The 23501-nt window shown below is 37.9% G+C and overlaps 1 pseudogene; it reads left to right on the top strand.

Annotated features, from left to right (window-relative positions):
- Positions 1-21523, top strand: part of LOC123798662 (large ribosomal subunit protein uL1-like) — a 131177-nt pseudogene extending 109654 nt beyond the window's left edge.
- Positions 21524-23501: the final 1978 nt, after the last annotated feature.

The following is a 23501-nucleotide window of genomic DNA, read 5'->3' as shown; positions in this document are numbered from 1 at the left end:
CCTTGAGGTGGCAAGAAACTTGATGAGAGAGAAAGAAAGAGAGAGAGAGAGAGAGAGAGAGAGGCTAAAAGACCTGCATGCTAAAACAACAACTGTGCTACTTGAACTATCATAGTAAACATGTTTTCTTTTTACATGCCAATCAGGGAACTAATTTGGACATGGGATTTAATTAAATGCAGTTGGCTGCATCACTAATATACTCCTTTTTCTTCGTCATATTCTTTTACACAGTAGTCATTTCTTTTTGGCATTTGTTATTGTAATGTGATGAGACCTCACCATAACGTGTCATGGAGTGCACCAGGCAGCATCTTTTATTTTTATATGACTAGGTTTTAATCGGATTTTACAATTTAGCTCTAGGATGTCTAGCCTGCCAAATCATTCAGCAAATGCTAAGGAAATTGTCTTAACTAGCACACTGCAAGTAAATGGTTCAATTTAATATACCATAAAAATAATAAAAAAAGGAAAATAAAATGGGTAGGGAAAAAATCATTTTGGAGAAAATCCTAGATTTCTCTTCAATTAAGATTTTAAGAAACGAAGTTTACCTTTCATTTCTTCCATTTAAAGAGGGACAGGCATTATAGCTACCCTGATCATGATTCCTCCTCCTTCCCCTTAAAAAGACACATTCCTCGTTTAATCACATTTACTTTGCACTGTGCCTGACAAGTGGTCAGTCCTCCAGCCTCATTTCAACAATCGGTCCCTGATAAAGAAAGGGGAGTCGTAAAGGAATAATGCCTTAACCAGAGAGAATGAATATTCTAATAATAGAATATTATGCATTAGACTAGAGGCAAGTGGCTAGTGGTGGGAGTGGTAAGACAGTAGAGCTATAGACAGAAAACAAGCCCATCCCTGTGATATGTGGGATCCAGGAAGAAAAGTACAAAAGGAGACCATATAGTATGCTGAAATATTTAGAAGCTATAAATCAACCTAGCTCCCAGCCAGCAACTCACCCATGGTTCTGTAGCCCAATGTCTAGGAATAGCCCTCCAGCCTGATGTTAAAAGCCTGTTACACCTAAAACTACAGCCCCACAGTTGCACAGGAATGCTGGGCTGGACAGGGTGAAAGGTAGACCCGAACTCAGGCCAAGCCTTCTGAGGGGTGATTGGACTAAAAAACTATTAGAACCCATGATTGAGTTCAGCAAGGTTGCAGGATAGAAGACCAATATACAAAAAGTTATTTGTATTTCTAGACACTAGCCATGAGCAACCCAAAATCAAAATTAAGAAAACAATTCCATTCACAGTAGCATCAAAAAGAATAAAATACTTAGCCTTAACTTTTTTTAAATTTAAATTCAATTAGCCAACATAGAGTACATCATTAGTTTCAGATGTAGAGTTCAGTAATTCATCAGTTGCACATAGCACCTAGTGCTCATTATATCAGGTGTGCTCCTTAAGCCTGTCACCTAGTTACCGTCCTCCCACCCCCAGCAACCCTCAGTTTGTTTCCCATAGTTAAGAGTCTCTCATGGTTTGTCTCCCTCTCTGATTTCTTCCCATTTGGTTTTCCCTCCCTTCCCCTATGATCCTCTGCGCTATTTCTTACACTCCACATATAAGTGAAACCATATGATAATAGTCTTTCTCTGACTGACTTATTTCATTCAGCAGAGTACCCTCCAGTTCCATCCATATCGAAGTAAATGGTAAGATTTCATCCTATTTGATGGACCAGTAATATTCCATTGTATATAAATACCACATCTTCTTCATCCATTCATCTGTCGATGGACATCTGGGCTCCCTCCACAGTTTGGCTGTTGTGGACCTTGCTGCTATAAACATTGGGGTACAGGTACCCCTTCAGATCACTACATTTGTATCTTTGGGATAAATACCCAGTAGTGCAATTGCTGGGTCATAGGGCAGCTCTATTTTTAACTTCTTGAGGAATCTCCATATTGTTTTCCAGAGTGGCTGAACTAGCTTGCATTCCCACCAGCAGTGTAAGAGGGTTCCCCTTTCTCTACACCCTCGCCAACATTTATCATTTACTGACTTGTCAATTTTACCCATTCTGACTCAGGTGAGGTTGGTATCTCATTGTGGCTTTGATTTGTATTTCCCTGATGCCAAGGGATGTTAAGCATTTTTTCATGTGTCCTTTGGCCATCTGTATGTCTTCTTTGGATAAATGTCTGTTCGTGTCTTCTGCCCATTTCTTGACTGGATTATTTGTTGGGTGTTGAGTTGGATAAGCTCTTTACAGATCTTGGATACTAGCCCTGTATGTGATATGTCATTTGCAAATATCTTCTCCCATTCTGCAGGTTGGGAGTTTTCGTTTTGTTGACTGCTTCCTTTGCCGTGCAGAAGCTTTTTATCTTGATGAAGTCCCAATAGTTCATTTTGCTTTTGTTTCCCTTGCCTCCGGAGACATGTCTAGCAAGAAGTTGCTGCAGCTGAGGTCAAAGAAGTTGCTGCCTATGTTCTCCTCTAGGATTTTGATGGATTCCTGTCTCACATTTAGGTCTTTCACCTATTTTGAGTTTATCTTTGTGTATGGTATAAGAAAATGGTCCAGTTTCATTCTTCTACATGTGGCTGTCCAATTTTCCCAACACCATTTGTTGAGAGACTCTTTTTTTCATTGGCTATTCTTTCCTGCTTTGTTGAAGATTAGTTGACCATAGAGTTAAGAGTCCATTTCTGGGTTCTCTATGCTGTTCCACTGATCCATGTATCCTTTTTTGTGCCAGTACAATACTATCTCTTGATGATTACCGCTTTGTAATACAGCTTGAAGCCCAGAATTGTGATGCTATCAGCTTTGGTTTTCTTTTTTTAACATCCTCTGGCTATTCAGGGTCTTTTCTGGTTCCATACAAATTTTAGGATTATTTGCTCCAGCTCTGTGAAAAAAGTTGATGGTATTTTCATAGAGACTGCATTGAATGTGTAGATTGGTCTGGGTAGCATAGACATTTTAACAATATTTGTTCTTCCAATCCATGAACATGGAATATTTTTCCATTTCTTTGTGTCTACGTCAATTTCATTCATAAATGTTCTGTAGTTTTTAGAGTAGAGATCCTTTACCTCTTTGGTTAGGTTTATTCCTAGGTATCTTACGCAACTGATTTCTGTGCACCTGCCGCATTGCTGAATTCCTGTATGAGTTCTAGCAATTTTGGGGTGGAGTCTTTGGGGTTTTCCACATAAAACATCATGTCATCTGTGAAGAGTGAGAGTTTGACTTCTTCTTTGCCAATTTGAATGCATTTTATTTCTTTTTGTTGTCTGATTACTGAGGCTAGGACTTCTAGTACTATGTTGAACAACAGTGGTGAGCGTGGACATCCCTCTCATGTTCCTGACCTTAGAGGAAAAGCTCTGTTTTTCCCCATTGAGAATGATATTCACTATGGGCTTTTCATAGATTGCTTTTATGAAATTGAGGGATGTTCCCTTTGTCCTTACACTGTGGAGAGTTTTAATCAAGAAAGGATGCTGTATTTAATGCTTTTTCTGCATTAATTGAGAGGGTCGTGTGGTTCTTTTCCTTCCTTTTATTAATGTGGTGTATCACATTGATTGGCTTGTGGATGTTGAACCACTCGTGCAGCCCAGGAATAAATCCCACTTGGTTGTGGTGAATAATCCTTTTAATGTACTATTGGATCCTATTGGCTAGTATCTTGGTGAGAATTTTGGCACCCACATGTTCATCAGGGATATTGATCTGTAATTCTACTTTTTGGTAAGATCTTTGTCTGGTTTTGGGATCAAGGTAAGTCTGGCCTCTTAGAATGAGTTTGGAAGTTTTTCTTCCATTTCTGTTTTTTGAAACAGCTTCAGAAGAATAGGTATTAATTCTTCTTTAAATGTTTGGTAGAATTCCCCTGGGAATCCATCTGGCCCTGGACTCTTGTTTCTTGGGAAATTTTTTATTACTGCTTCAATTTCATTTCTGGTTATATGTCTGTTCAGGTTTTTTATTTCTTCCTGTTTCAGTTCTGGTAGTTTATATGTTTCTAGGAATGCATCCATTTCGACCAGATTGCCTAATTCATTGGTATATAGTTCCTCATAATATGTTCTTATAATTGTTTGTATTTCCTTGGTGTTGGTCATGATCTCTCCCCTTTCATTCATGATTTTATTAATTTGGGTCCTTTCTCTTTTCTTTTTGATAAGTCTGGCTAGGGGGTTATTAATTTTATTAATTCTTTCAAAGAACCAGCTCCTGGTTTCATTGACCTGTTCTACTATTCTTTTGGTTTTCATTTCATTGATTTCTGCTCAAATCTTTACTAATTCTCATCTCCTGCTTGGTTTAGGCTTTATTTGCTGTTCTTTCTCCAGCTACTTTAGGTGTATGGTTAGGTTGTGTATTTGAGACTTCTCTTGTTTCTTGAGAAAGGCTTGTATTGCTACGTACTTCCCTCTTAGGACTGCCTTTGCTGCATTCCAAAGGTTTTTGAACAGTTTTGTTTTCATTTTCATTTGTTTTCATCAATTTTTTTTTATTCTTCTTTAATTTCCTGGTTGACCCATTCACTCTTTAGTAGGAAGCTCTTTAACCTCCAAGTATTTGAGTTACTTCCAAATTTCCTCTTGAGTTCAAGTTTCAAAGCATTCTGAAAATATTCAGGGAATAATCCCAATCTTTTGGTACCCATTGAGACCTGATCTGTGACTCAGTATGTGATCTATTCTGGAGAATGTTTCACATGCACTCAAAAAGCATGTGTATTCTGTGACTTCTAGATGGAATGCTCTGTATAAATCTGTAAAGTCCATCTGGTCCAGTGTGTCATTCAAAGCCTTAGGCATAACTTTAAAAAATAAATGGAAAAATGTATACTCGGAAAACTATAAATACATTTTTTAATTAAGTAAAACCTAAATAAATGGAAAGACATCCCATGTTCAGATTAGAAGACTTAATATTGTTAAGATGGCAATACTTCCCAAATCAATCAACAGATTAACACAATGTAAGTCAAAATTTCAGCTGGCTTTTTAGGAGAAATTGACAAACTGATCCTATAATTCACATGGCAATGCAAGGGATCCAGAATAGCCAAAAAACCTTGAAAAAAGAAGAGTCAACTTAGAAGACTCATACTTCCTAATTAAAAAAAAAAAAAACTACAAAGCTCCAGTAATCAGTAATCAAGGCAGTGTGGTGTATATCCATAAGGGTAGACAGATAGATCAATAAAATAGAATTAAAAATCTAGAAACATAACCTCACATTTATAGTCAATTGATTTTCCACAAAAGAGCCAAGACAATTTAATGAGGGAAACAGTATTTTTTTTTTCAACAAATGGTGTTGGGATATCCACAAACAAAAGAAGAGGTTGGATCTCTACCATATAGAAAATGTGACTTAAAAAAAAAAAAGAAAAGAAAAGAAAAGAAAATGTGACTTAAAGTGAATTATAGACCTAAACTTAAGAGATAAAACTAAAAAACCTCTGTTTTTTGAAGATTTTTATTTTTTAATTGAGAGACAGAGTGGGAGAGAGAGAGAGACAGTGCACACATACGGGGGGAGGGGCAGAGAGAGAGGAAGAAGCAGACTTGCCACTAAGCAGGAAGCCCAATGCAGGACTCGATCCCAGGACCCTGGGATCATGACCTGAGATGAAGGCAGATGCTTAACCAACAGGACCCTGGGATCATGACCTGAGATGAAGGCAGATGCTTAACCAACTGACCCACCCAGGCGCCCCAAAACTAAAAAACTCTTAAAAGGTAGGAGTAAATATTGGGTTAGGCAAAGTCTTCTTAGATACAACACCAAAAGCACAAATGAGAAAGTAAAAATAGACAAATTAGACTTCATCAAAAATTAAGACATTTTGTGCTTCAAAGGATGCCTTCAACAAAATGAAAAGACAACCCACAGAATGGGAAAAAACATTTGCAAATCATACATCTGACAAGGGAATTGTATCCAGACTATACAGAGAACTCTCACAACTCAGGTGTAAAAAAGACAAATAACCCAATTTGGGGCCAAGGATCTTTTGAATAGACATTTCTCCAAAGAAGGTATACAAATGGCCAATAAATACATGAACAAATGCTCAACATCATAACTCATTAGGGAAATGTAAATCAAAGTCATAATGAGATTTCACTTCACACCCACTAAAACGGCTATAACCAAAAAGACATGACAAAAATGTGTGTTGGCAAGGATGGGAAAAAATCAGAACCCTCATCCATTTCTGGTGTGAATGTGAAATGGTGCAGCCACTTTGGAAAAACAGTTTGGCATTTCTTCAAAAACTTAAAAACACAAGAATTATCATATTGCCTAGCAAATGCACGTTTAGATAGCCATGAGTAAGTGATAATACACGCCCACACAAAAACTTATATATGAGTGCTCACAGCAATATTATTCTTAGTAGCCACAAAGTGGAAACAACCCAAATGTCCATGAACTGATGAATGAACTTTTTATTGTCAAATAAAAAGGAATGAAGCACTAGTACATGCTACAACACAGATGAACCTTGAAAACATTGTGCTAGGTGAAAGAAGTCAGCCACAAAATACCACATATTAAATGATTCCATTTATATTAAATATCTAGAATAGGCAAATCTCTAGGGACAGAAATGAAAATACTGATGGCCTAGGGCTGAGGGGGTTGGAAGAAAATGGGGAATGACTGCTAACAGGTATGGATTTGGTTTTGGTGTGATGAACATGTTCTAAAATTGATTGTGGTGACGGTAGCATACCAAAAACTATTGGATTGTACACATTAAATGAATTGTGTGGTATGTGACTGTATCTCCAAAAGCTGTCTTAAAAACCCCTAAAACTACAGTACCCAGTTATTTGAGTAACTGAGTCTGTCTAGACATCTGGTGAGGGTGACCCAATTGAAACAAAAGCACAAAGGCTGTGGTTTTCTCTCCCTATCCCCCACCCGCATAGTTGTAAGCCCACAGTCTTACATTCTCAAGGTGTGAGGTCCCAAATAGGTTCAAAGGCCATTCTTCTTTAGTTGCTGATCACTCAATTGTTTACTCAAGTTTCTTACAAGAGCGAAAAGAAAAATAATCTTTGTGCTTGGGTATTTGTCATATGTGGGGTCCTTTAAAACTTGGGTTCTTCTTATCTGTGTCTAAGGGCAGAATCAGAAGAAACTTTCGGGAGGCCCACCACAGCACATGGAGAAGGTCTTTGGGAAGCTCCAGTTATTTCTCTTTAGCACTTTAGTTCTCTTTAGAGAACACGAAGAACCTGTCAATGTCCTCCTTCTGTTTGAAGGCTGAGCATTGCCAAGTTAGATTAGTTGCCCTGACTGCCACACTAGTTGTGGGTGAAGATTCAGAGGGTTTATCAGGGAAATTCAAATGACAACCACCTTGAGATACCACCTTACACCAGTTAGAATGGCAAAAAATGGACAATACATGAAACAACAAATGTTGGAGAGGATATGGAGAAAGGGGATCCCTCTTACACTGTTGGTGGGAATGCAAGCTGGTACAGCCACTTTGGAAAACAGTGTGGAGGTCCCTTAAAAAGTTAAAAATTGAGCTACCCTATGATCCAGCAATTGCACTACTGGGTATTTACCCCAAAGATACAGACGTAGTGAAGAGAAGGGCCATATGCACCCCAATGTTCATATCAGCATTGTCCACAATAGCTAAATTGTGGAAGGAGCTGAGATGCCCTTCAACAGATGACTGGATTAAGAAGATGTGGTCCATATATACAATGGAATATTACTCAGCCATCAGAAAGAACGAATACCCAACATTTGCAGCAACATGGATGGGACTGGAGGAGATAATGCTAAGCAAAGTAAGTCAAGCAGAGAAAGACAATTATCATATGGTTTCACTCATTTATGGAACATAAAAAGTAGGAAGATCGTAGGAGAAGAAAGGGAAGAAGGAAGGGGGGGTAAACAGAAGGGGGAATGAACCATGAGAGACTGTGGACTCTGGGAAACAAACTGAGGGCTTCAGAGGGGATTGGGATAGGCCGGTGATGGGTATTAAGGAGGGCACATATTGCATGGTGCACTGGGTGTTATACGCAAGTAATGAATCATGGAACTTTACATCAAAAACTGGGGATGTACTGTATGGTGACTAATAGAACAAAATAAAAATTATTAAAAAAAAAAAGAGTGAGAGGGTTTATTTTAATGTGCTTTAACTTGAATCCTAAGACAACCTAAATGGTCTAGGACAGAAAAAGCCAGTCTAGGACTGGCAAACTTTTTCCTCAAGAGACAGATACTAAGTATTTCAGGCTTGTCAGCCATACATTTATATAATCTATGACTGCTTTCAAGCAACAACACAACTTAGGCAAATGGGTATGGTTATGTTCAATGAAACTTTATTTATAAAATCAGGCGAGGGGCCCACAAACCTAGTTTGCCAATCCCTGGTCTAAGGAAGCCCTGTACTATCTTAAAACCAAGACTTCTGATGTGACAGAGTACACAGCTGAGAGATAATCTGTCTCTAACTTTCATGGTATTTTTCTCCTCACCTCCCTAAAGTGGAGCCAAGGCTTTATATCCCAAACAACTCAGCTTCCCTTGCCCCAGGGGAGAGTTAAAGATTTTGTTTTTAATAACCTTCCAATCACAGAGCAATATAATGATAATTATAATAATAGCTGACATTTACTGAAGGTTTAGTAAGTACCAGGCATGGTGCAAAGCAGGCTTTACAACAATTAAATTATTTCATCATCACCATAACCCTATACAGTGGATTTGTTATCATTGCCATTAGCTAGGTTTAGAGGTTTAGAGAGCTCCAACACATAGATAGCTCTGGAAAGAGTAATGATTTCAACCTGGGCAGAGCCCATTATTTTAACTGCTACATCCATTAGAGAGCTAGAACCTGGTGTGGCATAGATAGAGGTTTTAAAAATTTGAAGGGAAGTTAAGTAGTCTGACCCCTTAGAAAGCTGGAATCCCCTAAAGCCAGGGAAATGGAAAGGCTCAATGAAGATGAACACCTGTGCCCCATTCCCACACAGAGCTTATAGGATGACAAGATCTTAAGTGGGATAAGTATGAGGGGCTCTAGGGGACTCAGCACCAGGCTTAAAGGTCTTGAAAGATGGTATGAAGTCCCAGTATCCAGGTCTGTCATGGATAAAAGGGAAGAGGGGTGCCTTCAGAATTCCCCTCCCTCAAAAATAAATAAATAAATAAATAAATAAATAAATAAATAAATAAATAAATAAAAAAAATAAAATAAAATAAAATAAAATAAAATAAAATAAAATAAAAATAAGAGAATTCCACTCCCTCAAATGAATCCAGGTGAGGGAGAAACAGACAGTCACCACTAACTGGTTTTCCCAGACACTCATAAGTCCCTAGGACCATTTTCCAGCACTGAGAGGAAGAGAGGCCAAAATAATGCTGAGTAGACTTCATGCCAACTAGATTGTTGAGGTCTAAGTTAGATGCAATTTAATTTGGCAAACTAAAAAAAATACCTGTTTCCTTGAAACCAAGAATCATTGAGCAAATTCTTAGTACAAAGTTGGGGGGGGAGGGGGCATGAAGAGGGATGATGAAGAGATGCTATCTGGTGATGGAACAAAAACAAGTTTATGTTTCTAGTTTGAAGGAGTAGAGGAATAGAGGACATTGGAGGAACCAGTTCTGAGGAATGGTGGGGGGATGTTGATGTAAATAACCTACTCAATCTTCATATATCATAGCAGGAAGTTACTCAACACCTAAGAACCCAGACCAAAACCTGCTTTCTGTTTCGGCGCTGAACAGTACTGGAACCAAACTATAAATAACTTAGTTCCTTACTCCAGAGAATACCTGCTACTGGTAGATAAGACCAAACTAACTACGTAGCTTACTTACCAAGACTAACAGCTTGCTCATTAACATTCGCTTCGAAGTATCATCTCGTGTCCACCAATCTAAAATTAGTATCCCCCAACTCAGCCCAATTCCAATCAATTTCTGCCTTGCAAGACTCGCAAGACTTGCCTTAAATCACCCAAAACTTTATACATAGCCTTCTCTGATCTTCCCTTTCTGAGACTCTAGTAAGATTCTGGGAAAGTGATCTTCCTACAGTAGTAAATCTAATAAACTTAAATTTGCTTGATAAACAAGGTTTTCTAGCAGTCTTTCTGAGGAGTCGGCAGTCGAGAATCCCAAGTAAATAAACTAAAAAGTAATAGGAAATGAAAAACATTTAGAGGTACTGAAGTAATGCCCTGAAAACACAAATGGTTAAAAGAGTCTCCCTCTGGTGGTGGGGAGGGATGGAGCAGGGGACAATTGCATTTCCTGTTAAGCCTTTCTGTACCAATAGCTTTTTAAACCATGTGGGCGTAGTACTATGGTAAAATATGTTTAAAAGTTTTAAATATTAGGGGCGCCTGGGTGGCACAGCGGTTGAGCGTCTGCCTTCTGTTCAGGGCGTGATCCCGGTGTTCTGGGATCGAGCCCCACATCAGGCTCCTCTGCTATGAGCCTGCTTCTTCCTCTCCCACTCCCCCTGCTTGTGTTCCCTCTCTCGCTGGCTGTCTCTATCTCTGTCGAATAAATTAAAAAAAAAAAAAATCTTTAAAAAAAAAAAAAAGTCTTAAATATTAGTAACAGTAACCCAGTGGCTAGCAGGCCATTTCCCCAAACCTCTGTTTATACCAGGAGAGCTGGTATTCCTCTTTCTGGATTCAGCCCTGAAAACATAATGTTAATACTGAGCTAACGAAGAAACATTACAAGTTATGTCCATCCCCGTGGCACAAACATAAAAGTCACGGCTAATAGACACATTTTACAAGCACAGAAATGAGGCCAAGAGAATCAAAAATATTGCCCGAGTCCATAATGCACCCTTGACCTGCTGCTGTAGAGATTTCTAGGTAATCATGATGTATGTGAATTGATCTTATCTGGGATTGGGTCCCCTTCTCCGAACTGCTCTCACCACACACACCCCCAGCCGATTCCTACTCTTAACTCACCTTCAAAGAGAAAAGATCACAAGGGAAAAAGTCATTTTTCTTAGAGGCCAGACCTTTTCCCTCAGCCCCAATTATTTTTTAATCTTAAACCTTAGAGAGGAAATTACCCTTTCAGATTGGAAACCCCGAGTTTCTGCCTTGCTCCAACCTGAGTTTACATATTGAGTACCTTGCGATGAGGGCACTGTGTTCGAGAAGTATTAGGAAGGCTGATGGGGGAACAAGTGGGGGTTATGGAAGTCCGTTGAGAGGTCTCAGCAGACCAAATGCACATAGGTTTCGGTTCGAAGAATAAATATGTATGTGAAGAACTTCTTTGAGAGTACATTTTTGGAAAAACACACACACATACATACATAAATCGCATGTGCAAAGAGCCTCTTTCTACAGTCAAAGACCATAAAGGAAGTTGAGTCTGGATCTCAGAATGTCCTCTTCCCTGAACCTTGAAACAAAAAGAAACTATCCACTGAATCAAGTTCCCCTCACCTCAGAATCCAATCCCAGAATTGGCTAAGAGACACATTCAGGACAGTGATGCAGCTTATTTTTTAAAATACTGCAACTCCTTGTTGGGGTGAAAGCTAGTAGAAATACTAGTAAGTGTGCACTGAATAATCATTCATTCAACAATATCTACTGAGCATCTCCACACGGCAGGCACAGCTCCACACACTAGGGATGGGGGTGAACAAGACCAGAGTCTCTGACCACAAAAAGTCCGAAACTAGTCATCTGGACACAGTAGGCACATCATAAATATCATGTGATCAAATGAATCAATAAATAAATTTAAATATTAAGTCAAAAGACAATAAAATCACTCTTGGGTGTTAGACTTTTCTAATTCCCTTACACATTTAAAAATGCTAATACAAAGTAGCTAAGATGGAAAAATAGTCAATGATGGGAAATATATGTGATACTACCTTAGAGAAAAAGGACAATACAAACTCTATATACGGTTTTATTTGTTAACAAGAAATACATAGGAAGGGGGCGCCTGGGTAGTGCAGTTGTTAAGCGTCTGCCTTCGGCTCAGGGCGTGATCCAGGCATTCCGGAATCAAGTCCCATATAGGGCTCCTCCGCTGGGAGCCTGCTTCTTCCTCTCCCACTCCCCTGCTGTGTTCCCTCTCTCGCTGACTGGCTGTCACATAAATAAATAAAATCTTTAAAAAAAAAAAGAAAGAAATACATAGGAGGGGGGGAATCTATAATGCAATAATCCAAAATGTTAACTGTGTTTTTCTTTAAGTAATTTCTAATTATTTGTTTTCATATTTTTACCTTTCCCTTTTGTTCAATTTTTCTGTACTCAGCACACATTGTTTGTATAAGGGGGCAAACTGTTTTTATGAGAGGAAAATATCGCTACGGTCATTCTGCATTTAGCAATGGAACTAAGAGATCCTCAGAAAACAGACTGTTGACAAGCTAACTAGTGTCTATCAGCTTTGCCCTCCATATCACGAGACAACTTTATTTTCCTTTCTCAAATCTCATCTCTGTGTGGCATAATGGAGTTGCTAATGTTCAGAAAAGGACTCTGGGTCCAGGAAGAAACCGCCACAGCACAGAACGCAGGAAACAATGAGGAACTTGTTTCGGGCAGCGTGCATCCGGCACAGGGGGGCTCTTAAAATCACACACGGCTAGAAATGTTATCAAATGCTTGCTTGCTGGGTTTTTTAAAATTTTTTAAATTTCTTCAGTTCCCTAACTGATGAAACTGTAATAGTATATTTCATATTTTCTTTCGTAGGTCTCATGGAACAAATGGACACTAACAATTACAATAAAAGCTAATGTTGCTGCATACTTGCTGGATGCCAGGCACTGTGCTATACTTTGTACATACATTACTTCATTTAACTCTCTGTCCCATGAAATAGGACTACTACTCATCACACGGAAAGACAAGGAGACAAAGGGCAGCGGTAAGGAACTTGCCCAAGATCACAATACTAGGTGGCAGAGGTTGCCTCAAACCCAGGTCTGGCTGCGTCTCAGACTCCTAAGGACTAAGATTCTTAATTATTTACTATGATTTTCTTTGCCTGTAACAACAAGAAATTTCCCAACACGATATTATATATTTTTTCCAAAAACTTGGAAGAAAAATGCAAGGCTTAAGCTTTAGCAACCTCTACTTAACCTTTTACCCATCTCATTTTTTCAAGAAAGTGAGGCTTTAGAGAAGGAAACATGCTAAAATATATATTTTTTAAGACTGACAGAAGTAACTGTTACATATTATGTGATCATTTCCACATCACTTTTTGTCTTGTATCTTATACTGAAAAAACACATGCCATACCATTTTTGGGTATTTCCACCAGTCTCAAGGGGTCCAATATAGAAAACTGTGTAGGCAGGATAATATTCCTTTTGATGAATTTATTGCTTCAACTTAACATTTAAAACGTAGTGAAAAGAATCAATAAGCATATACTTTTCTTGGGACTCATAAACATTTATTTAAACAAACTCGAAGTTCCTTTTGTGTATATTCAACACATGAACAGCCTGAAATTGGAAACTGGATCTATTCCCTTAAAAATCCCTGATGAAATCAAAGTAAATGGAAAAGGGATTGTAGGAGACTACAATGGCATGTATACACTCAAGGAGCATTGTCCCCTTCTATTATTTGATAATTATGTAAACTGGAGAGGTCAGATTTGGATAAAATGTCCCACTTCTATTCATGGTCATTAGAGCAAAGAGGAGTGGTTCTCAAACTCTTAAGAAAAATTGAGACTCACAACCTCCCATTTCAGAGATTCTGCCCACTTCGGGCTTCTGGGAATTGCTATTTGACAAGTGTCCCCTGGGATTTCATTCAGGTGGCACAGGGCTTACACTGTGAGATACTGCTGTGAACAACAGTGAATAAAAGCATGGGCGCAAGAGCGCACCACACCTGTTTGCATCGTGGCCCTATCACCTACGAACAAGGTGTCCTTCGTCAAGTAACTTAATCTAGAGTCTCTAAGCCTCAGTTTCTTCATTTGTGAAATGGAAAGATAGCAAGAGTAGCTTACAGAGTTGTGGGAATTTTTTTAAAAGATTATATATATATATAAAATATCCATCCATATGATATCCATATATAGAGAGAAACTAACCACACTGTCTAACACAAAGTAAATGCTCAAACACTCTAGCTTGCTAATATTAAATTATTATTTTAAAAGAGGAAGCCCCAGAGCTCTAAAACCTCCTGCTGTCATGTTCTCTTTATTTCTCAGTCTCCTCTTAGGGATATTGATTTGCCTTCATATTTTCTCTTTGTTAAATCTTCCATGAATATTAACCTTAACTCGCTTTGATCATAAGGTCTCCAAACTTTGTAAATGCAGTATTAGGCATTCAAACGGTTCTCTCTACACTTCAAAATATTAGAACATTAGGAGAATCTGTTGCCTAATTTGATCTTAATTGGTACAATAACTGTACCTGGTCTCCCTGGATCCATTTAGGTGGTGAATAAAATAAATCCCAAAGCACAGATCAATGGATTAGTTATCAAAGTATTGTGCAGACATTTTTCACTAAGAGCATTCTCCATATCTGTTTGATTTTTTTAAAGGTTATACACATGCACCCAAGAATTGATACTATACTGTTTCCTTCCACTATCTTTGAATAATAGTTGGACTTTCCATTTCTTTTTTTTTTTTTTAAGATTTTATTTATTTGCCAAAGAGAGACACAGCGAGAGAGGGAACACAAGCAGAGGGAGGGGGAGAAGAAGGCTTCCTGCTGACCAGGGAGCCCGACATGGGGCTCGATCCCAGAACCCTGGGATCACGCCCTGAGCCAAAGGCAGACGCTTAACAACTGAGCCATCCAGGCGCCCTCTGGATTTTCGATTTCTAAACATTATAGAATCTTTGCCTAAAACATTATGCTACAGTTTGGATTACAGAGCATGGTAAAAATGTTGTAATATTGAAATTCAAGTTTCCAGGAGATTTGTGTTTTTTACTTTTTACTGATATATAATATTCATATAGTTAAGTACACAAATCTTAAGGACACTGGTCGATGAATTTTGACCAAGTAAACACACTCCTGTAACCACCAGTGCGACTGAGATTTAGAACACCACCAGCACCACAGAAGGTTCTCTCTTGCCCCCTCAGTCATTACTACCCCCACAGGAAACCACTACTGACCTGCATCACCCTGATTAAATTCATCTACTTTCGAACTTTAAATAAATGGAATCATGAAGTATGGATTTCCCCTTTAGGATTAAGTCTGTGAGATGCAACTATATTTTTGTTTGAAATGGTAGTTCATATTTCTTTCATACATATACCATATTCCATTGTATGCATGTGTCGCAAATTATCAATCTATAGACATTTCTGTTTGGGGCTATTATGAATAAAGTGACTGAACATTCTTGCCCATGTTTTTCAGCATATATGTGCATATAGTGCAGAATTGCTGGGTGGTAGGGTAGGCATATGTTTAGTTTTAGTTAACATTGCCAAAAAACAAACAAACAAAAAAGATTTAATCAGTTTACATTCCCACCAGCAGCATATAGAGCTCCAGTCACTCAACATCCTCACCTATTTTGGTATTCTCTGTCTTGTTGGAGGATATGTAGTGATAATGCCCTGTTTTCTTCTGCATTTTTCTCATGACTGATTAAACTGATCATCTTTTCTTATCTGTATTGGACATTTGCATATCATTTTTTAAAATCCCTCAGGTTTTTGCCAATTTTTGTTTTGAGTTATCCATTTTTGTTTTTTACTTTTAATAAATTTGGGGAGATAATTTTAGACTTACAGCAAAGTTGTAAAGATAATGCAAGGACTTCCAACGTACCCCTCACCTACTTTCACCTGGTGCTAACCTTTTACCTTACCATGGTGCATTTGTTAAAGCTTAGAAACCCACACTGGTACATTTTTATTAACTAAACTTCAGGCTTTATTTGGATGTCTCCATTTTTTCCACTATAATGTTCTTTTTCCTTTCCATAATCCAGACCCAGCTAGCACATTGCATTTACTCATTATGTCTCATTAGTCTCCTCTGGTCTATAAGAGTTTCTTAGTTTTCTTATTTTTCATGACCTCGACGGTTTTGAGAGGTTATCAGTCAGGTATTTTGTAGAATGTCCCTCAATTTGAATTTGCCTATTGTTTTCTTATGATTGGATAGAGACTGCGGATTTTGGAAAGAATAATCTGACATTTGTCAACACTTACTTTATGACTCAGAGAATGGTTTACTTTAATAAATATTCCATGTGCCGTGAAAAAGAATGTATATATTTTGCATTTGTTGAGTGCAATGTTATACAACACACACATACACACACAGGCAAGTTTGTTAACTGTATTGCTCAAATATTCTATATCTACTAAATTTTTTGTTTGAGAAAGGTGTTAAAATCTCTCACTATGATAATTATGGATTTGTCTACTTCTCCTTTTATTCATATCTGTTTTTGTTTTTATATGTTGGAGTCTATGTCATTAAGTGCACATAAATTTAAAATTGGTATATCCTCCTGTTGAATTGTCCCATTAATCATTATAAAATGACTCTTTTTATCTCTAGTAATAGTTTTTGCAACAACCTCAAAATCTGTCTACTACTGGTACAGATAAACCATCTTTCTATGGTTAGCATTTACATGCTGTATCATTTTCCATTTTTTCATTTCAGCTTTTCTGTGTCTTTATGTTTAAGGCATATCTCTTATAAGCAGTATATAGTTGAGTTGTTTCTTTAAATCCAGTCTGACAATCCTTGTTTTTAATTGAAATATTTTACCCATTCACATGTAATATAATTACAGATCTTCCTCAAACTTATAATGGGGTTGCATCCTGATAAATCCACTGTAAGTTGAAAATATCATAAGCTGAAAATGCATTTGATTCACCTAACCCATCAAACATCGTAGCCTACCTTAAACATGTTCAGAACATTTACACTGGCCTACAGTTGGACAAAATCATCTAACACAAAGCCTAGTCTACAATAAAGTGTTGAATATCTCATGTGATTTATTGAATACTCTACTGAAAGTGAAAAACAGAATGACTGTCTGAGTACAGAATGGTTGTAAGTGTATTGTTTGTTTACCTTCATGATTCTGTGGCTAACTGAGTGCCAGGGCTGCCACTCCCAGCAACATAAGACAGCACCAGCCTGCATATCACTAGCTTGGGAAAACATCAAAATTCAGAATTTGAAGTACAATTTCTACAGAAGTCAGATTGCTTTCACACCCAAAAAGTCCTGTCAAGTCATCATAAATCAGAGAATGTCTGTACAAATATATTTGAATTTAAATCTGCCACATTACTCTTTTTCATGTATCTGATCTTCTTTTGTTCTTTTTTCCTCCTTTCTTGCATTCTGCTTGATTAATCAATTATTTTTTTTTAAGATTTTATTTATTTATTCGATAGAGATAGAGACAGAGAGAGGGAACACAAGCAGGGGGAGTGGGAGAGGAAGAAGCAGGCTCATAGCGGAGGAGCCTGATGTGGGGCTCGATCCCATAATGCTGGGATCACGCCCTGACCCAAAGGCAGACGCTTAACCGCTGTGCCACCCAGGCGCCCCTGATTAATCAATTATTTAACCATTCCATTTTCTCCCTTTTATTAGATTGTTATAGATTTTTTTTGTTCATTTAGTATTTACCTTAACTATTGCAACATACATTCAGAACTTAATAATCTACCTTAAATTAGTAATTGTACCACTTCCCTGATAATCTCACACCTTAATTCCCATTACTCTTTTTCTGCCTTTTGTACTACTGCTGTCAGGTACTTTAATTCTGCATATTGTTTATTTTTTAAATTATTTATTTATTTTAGCTGGGGAGGCGCAGAGAGAGAGAAGGAGAGAGAGTTTTTGAGGGACAAGGCAAGCTCAGGGTCCCCCTAGTACTCCCCGATCTTAACTCACTCCCTGGAGGGAGTCTTAAGCAGACTCCATGCTGAGCATAGAGGCCCACACGGGGCTCAATCCCACAACCCTGAGATTATGAACTGAGCTGAAACCACGAGTCCAACATTTAACCAACTGTGCCACCAGGCACCCCAATTCTGCATATTGTTTAAACCCACTAGACCTTATTATTGACTTAAAGAGTCAGTATATATTCGGAGTTATCCATATATCTATCTTTTCTGCTGCTCTTCATTCCTTCCTGCATTTCCATGCTAAGATCATTAACTTTCTTTTTTTTTTTTTTTTTAAGATTTTATTTATTTACTTGAGAGAGAGCACACAAGCCAGGCGGAGAGGCAGAGAGAGAAGCAGACTCTCCACTGAGCGGGGAGCCCGATGCGGGGCTCCATCCTAGGACCCTGGGACCATGACCTGAGCTGAAGGCAGACACTTAACTGACTGAGCCTGCCAGGCACCCCTAAGATCATTAACTTTCTGCAAAGAATTTCCCTTAGCGCCTATCTTAGTATGGGCTTTCTAGCAATGATTTCTCTCCATGTTTATTTGAATGAAAGTGTCTTTATTTCACCCTCATTTTTGAAAGGTTTTTTCACCAGACACAGAATTCTTCTTTAGCAATTATTTTCTTCCTGGTGTTTATATATATATATCATTGGTTATCTGCTAGCTTTCATCATTTTTTTAAATTTAAATTCAATTAATTAACATATAATGTATTATTAGTTTCAGAGGGAGAGTTCAGTGATTCATTATTCTTATATAATGCCCAGTGCTACTCCTTAATGTCCATCACCCAGTTACCCCATCCCCCCACCTCCCCTCCAGCAAACCTCGGTTTGTTTCCTATGATTAAGAGTCTCTTATGGTTTGTCTCCCTTTCTGATTTTGTTGTTTTATTTTTTCATCATTTTTTTTGAAAGGTCGTCAGTTTATTGTTGCTCTTTTAGAGGACATTCACCTATTTTTTCTTGGAATATGATTTAGATTTTCTCTTTATAGGCATCATCATTTTTTCCAGTGATATTTTGTATTTATTCTGTTTGGGGTTTATAAGGCTTCATGAATCTGGAGTTTGATATCTTTCATTAGTTTTGAAAATTATTTGGCCATTGTATCTTCAATATTTCTTCTGCTTCATTTTCCCCTCTTATACATTAGATATTTTTACAAAGTTTTATGTGGGCTCTATGCTCTTATCTTTATTTTCTATTTATTTTTCCTCTCTGCACTTCAAGCAATATTTTCTATCTACCTACTTTCAGCTCATTAACTCTCTATTCTGCTGTGTTTAATCTGCAGTTAAACTCATTTTTTGACTTCTTAATTCTTTCTGCTCTAGAACTTTTATTTAGTTATACTTCTAGATTTTAATTTCATGGTGACATTCTCTATTATTTTACTTCATTTATTTAACATGTTAACCATGCTATTTCTAAATTATATCTCTGTTAACCCTGATATTGCATTGCTAACAGACCTATTTCTATTGTCAGGGTTTTTTTCATAGGTTTTTGTCATTTGGTCCTGTTTCCTGGAATAGCCAGTGATTTTGGACCGAATGTTGACATTAGGCATGAATGATTACAGAGACTATAGATGATGTTATAGTTATCCAGAGAATATTTTACTTTCTTCGCCTAACAGGCAGGAAATTTTGATCCAATTAAAACTGAAATAATTGGAGGCTACTTTTAAGACTTTGTGAGGGCTGGGGTGCTTAGGTGGGCCATCCAGTTAAGCATCTGACTCTTGATCTCAGCTCAGGTCTTGATCTCAGGGTCGTGAATTCAAGCCCTGCACTGGGCTCCATGCTAGGCGTGGAGCCCACTTAATAAAAAATAAAAAATAAAAAAAGACTTTGTGAGGGCTGATCTATTACTGATTTATCCCTATCACCAGCCATGATATTTCAGAGGTCTATTTTTAAAACCTGGGGAATTTACTGAGATCTCTTCTCCTTGGCAGGTTCTAAATTAAAATTTTTGTCTCTCCTTAGCACTGTGAGGCTGCCAAAAGCTCTGATTAGCTTTTTAACTGCTTAGCAACTACTTTTTTCTGGGTTTCTTAGGCTCTCACTCCACTCATGCTCAAGCTTAGGAATTAGCCTTATGTCTGATTTTAGGTTAGAATAGATAATTCAAAGCAAACTTAGATTTGTTTCACCTTTCCCTTAATTTGAAGGGAAATTGTATAGAGAATTCCAGATCGCTTCTCTGAAATTCCTGTTTCTTCAGGATCTTGGCCTCATAAGTCTCGGCTACATTAATAGCCCTGAAGTTAAATTTGTGGTTCCCTATCCTAGCGATATTGCTGCAAGCTCTAGGTCTCTGCTTTCTCTTCAAGCTCTATTCCCCACAAGGGAAATTAACAAATGTTCCAAAAGCAAAAGCATCAGTAAATGTAGGACTCACCTTATGCTTTTCCCCCATCTTCTTGAGATGCTGGCCCTTCAAGTTTTGGACACTTTGATCATTGTCTGATGGCTTCAAACAGTTATTATTTTGAATTTTATTGAGATTTTATAGTTTTGCTCAGTGGGGAGGTTATTCTAATACTAGAGAATTAGGTTTTAATCTACCTTCCTATTGCTCAACCAGTAACAAAGTTGAAATCAACCTTTAAGTAGAGTGATACTATATCCCAGTTTAGTATCTGGGATGCTTCTGATTTATGGCTCTTATTCTGAAACAACAATCATTTGTGCCCTCTTTCACTCTCAAAAGTGTCCACTATGCAATAAATGATATGATTATCCTACCTCTAAAAGTTCTTTTATCTTTCTTCTGGCCTCCATTAAAATAGTCATTAATTATGTATAAAAGAATGCCAAATGACCAAAAAATAAAAAATAAAAAAATAAAAAGAGAGAGAGATTTTGCTCTTTTGCAGTTACTGCAGCATGAGGCACAGTGAGGAGCAAAGTCTCCTGTGACACCCTTTACAAGGCAGTGCAGGAGTCCCACACAGGAACCAGTGGAAGCACCAGAAGTTTCTGGACACCATGGAGTAGCAGATCAACTTGAAGAACTATGATGCTCAGAATGACAAATGCTTCTTGGGCACCATCAGGCTTAAGTTCACTCCCTGCCCCAAGTTCTCTGTGTGTGTTGTGGGGGACCAGCAGCACTATGATAAGGCCAAGCTGTGGATATCTCCCATGTGGACATTGAAACATCGAAGAACCTCAACAAGAATAACAAATTCGTCAAGTACGATGTACGTCAAGAAGTACGATGCCTTTTTGGTGTTGGAATATCTGGTCAAGCAGATCCCATGAATCCTGGGCCGAGGCCTGAATGAGCCTGGCAAGTTTCCTTCTTTACTGACCCACAATAAGAACATGGTGGCCAAAGTTGATGAAGTGAAGTCTCATCATCAAATTCCAAATGAGGAAGGTGTTGTGTCTGGCAGCGGGAAATTGGCCACACATAGATGATAAATAATGGGCTTTTGTACAATGTCTGCTTAGCTGTCAATTTTCTAGTGTCATTGTTCAAAAAGAATTGGCAGAGTGTCTGGGCTTTATACATTAAGAGCACCATGGGCAAGCCCCAGTGCTTACACTAAGACACAGCTTAATAAACCTTACTGCCACCATTAACACACACACACACACACACACACACACACACACACACACAGATTTCATATATATTATTTGTGCATGTCTCAGAATTAGTATTTCTTCTATTTACTTGAATATCTGATACATCATTCTGGAATCAGAAAAAGAAGTTTATAAATTTAAAAGATCAAGGCGATTTCCACATGTTGAAGTAGATAATCAATTCCAAGTGTCTAAAAAGTTATCATATGTGAAAACATAAACATGGATATGAATATGATGCACTCATTTACAAAAGTCAACTGGTTTTCTACATATGTAATTTTCATAATCTCTTAGGACTAGAAGAAACCTTAAAATGACTGAACTCAGCCATATATTCCTTTTACAGGTAAAGACACTGAGGTCCCAAAAGTTAATTTAGGGTGACCTGAATGATTTATCCAACATCACAGATAGATCCTGAACTCCTCTAACTCCCAGTTCAATACAATTCCATCCCTATAAACTACCCCACCCGATGTTTTCCTATTAGCAAACTCTTCCTGTTCCTATAACAACAAATACTTCCCACTACTATGTCCTAGTACACAAAGATAAATGGTTTGGGAATCCTTCCATACGGAGTTACGTACAGGCAAGATTTATAAATTATAAAAAGGGCAAGATTTAGGCCTTTCATACTAGGCTATAAAGGGCAAGAGATCTTCCTGTGAATTTCATAAAGTAATCATTAATATTTCTATTCACTAAACATTTGCCAGAATACCTACTGGGTAGTCCCCAAGGATTTCGAGTTGCAGATGGTTCATTAGGATTCTTTGTTTATTTCAAATGGAAGAATTTACAGAGTACATGATTTATTAGGTAGCTGCAGCAGACACATCTGGTGCCCTGAGTCACATCCGCCTAGCCTTACATCTGATTTTAACCAGGTCAGAATAGATAATTCCATGCAAAACTGGATTTGCTTCACCTGATAGCATCTCACCTGTAGCCCACACAGTATTTCTATTTTCTTCCCCATGGTTGTCTTGGATACTAGCAGGAGTTTTCTTGGACCTTACATATGTGCAGGGAAAGAGCAGGGAGCAATGTTGACCAATGAGCAAGAGTTAATGGATAAACATTCCTGCCTCCTAATCATTGTGTAGTCAATTCTGAGAGGCATCCTATGTGTTTCTTAGGATGTTTCGGTAAAATGAAGCTCTGTTGTCCACAATGGCAGTCTCAAAACATCACCCTTATGCTTCTCCTTTTTCTCATTTCCAATCTCATTCTTCCTACTCCCTCATTCCTGCTCCAACATCACCTCTCAAATAAACATGCACACAAGTATTTTTGTCAGGGTATGCTTTTGGAGGAACCCCAGCCACATGACGCTCAAACACTAAATCCACTTACAAATGTCCTTGTTTCAAACCTCTCAACTTCAGTTTCAAGTACGAAGGCTCCTCCACAGCTTCTATTTCTATGGCATGTTTTGCTAGACAGTAAAGGATAATAACTATAATGAATGTGTTCTATTATGATGCCATCTAGTGGCAAGGATGAATCAAAACTCATGGCATCCAAGTGACCATGTTGTAAATATTAAATTTAAACCCTGGTAATTTCACATTACATGAGATAGATGCATTCAAGAGCAGGCAATCTTACACAATTCCATTGAAGGTCAAAAAGATAAATGTTTGTGACAGGACATTAAAAGGTTGGGATAATTTTATGATATGTAGGTAACACAAGCTAAGACAATGATAAAGATAATCAAATCTCACACATGAAAAGGCAAAAGCTAATCGCCTACAAGGTCAAGTAGAGCTCTACCTCTATGTTTTGATTTAGCTGAGCATAAAGCCATATTAAGCACACAAAATTGGTTCACACATTATAGAAATCTGCCCCAACAGCCAGTGCTACAGAGATCTCAGGGTAGAAATAAGCAGTAACATGAAATAATAATAACAACAACAACAACAA

The sequence above is a fragment of the Ursus americanus genome, chromosome 14 (genome assembly GCF_024610735.1).
Source record: "Ursus americanus isolate L20-20 chromosome 14, mUrsAme1.1.p, whole genome shotgun sequence".
Taxonomy (NCBI): Eukaryota; Metazoa; Chordata; class Mammalia; order Carnivora; family Ursidae; genus Ursus; species Ursus americanus.
This window is presented reverse-complemented; position numbering and strand designations above follow the sequence as displayed.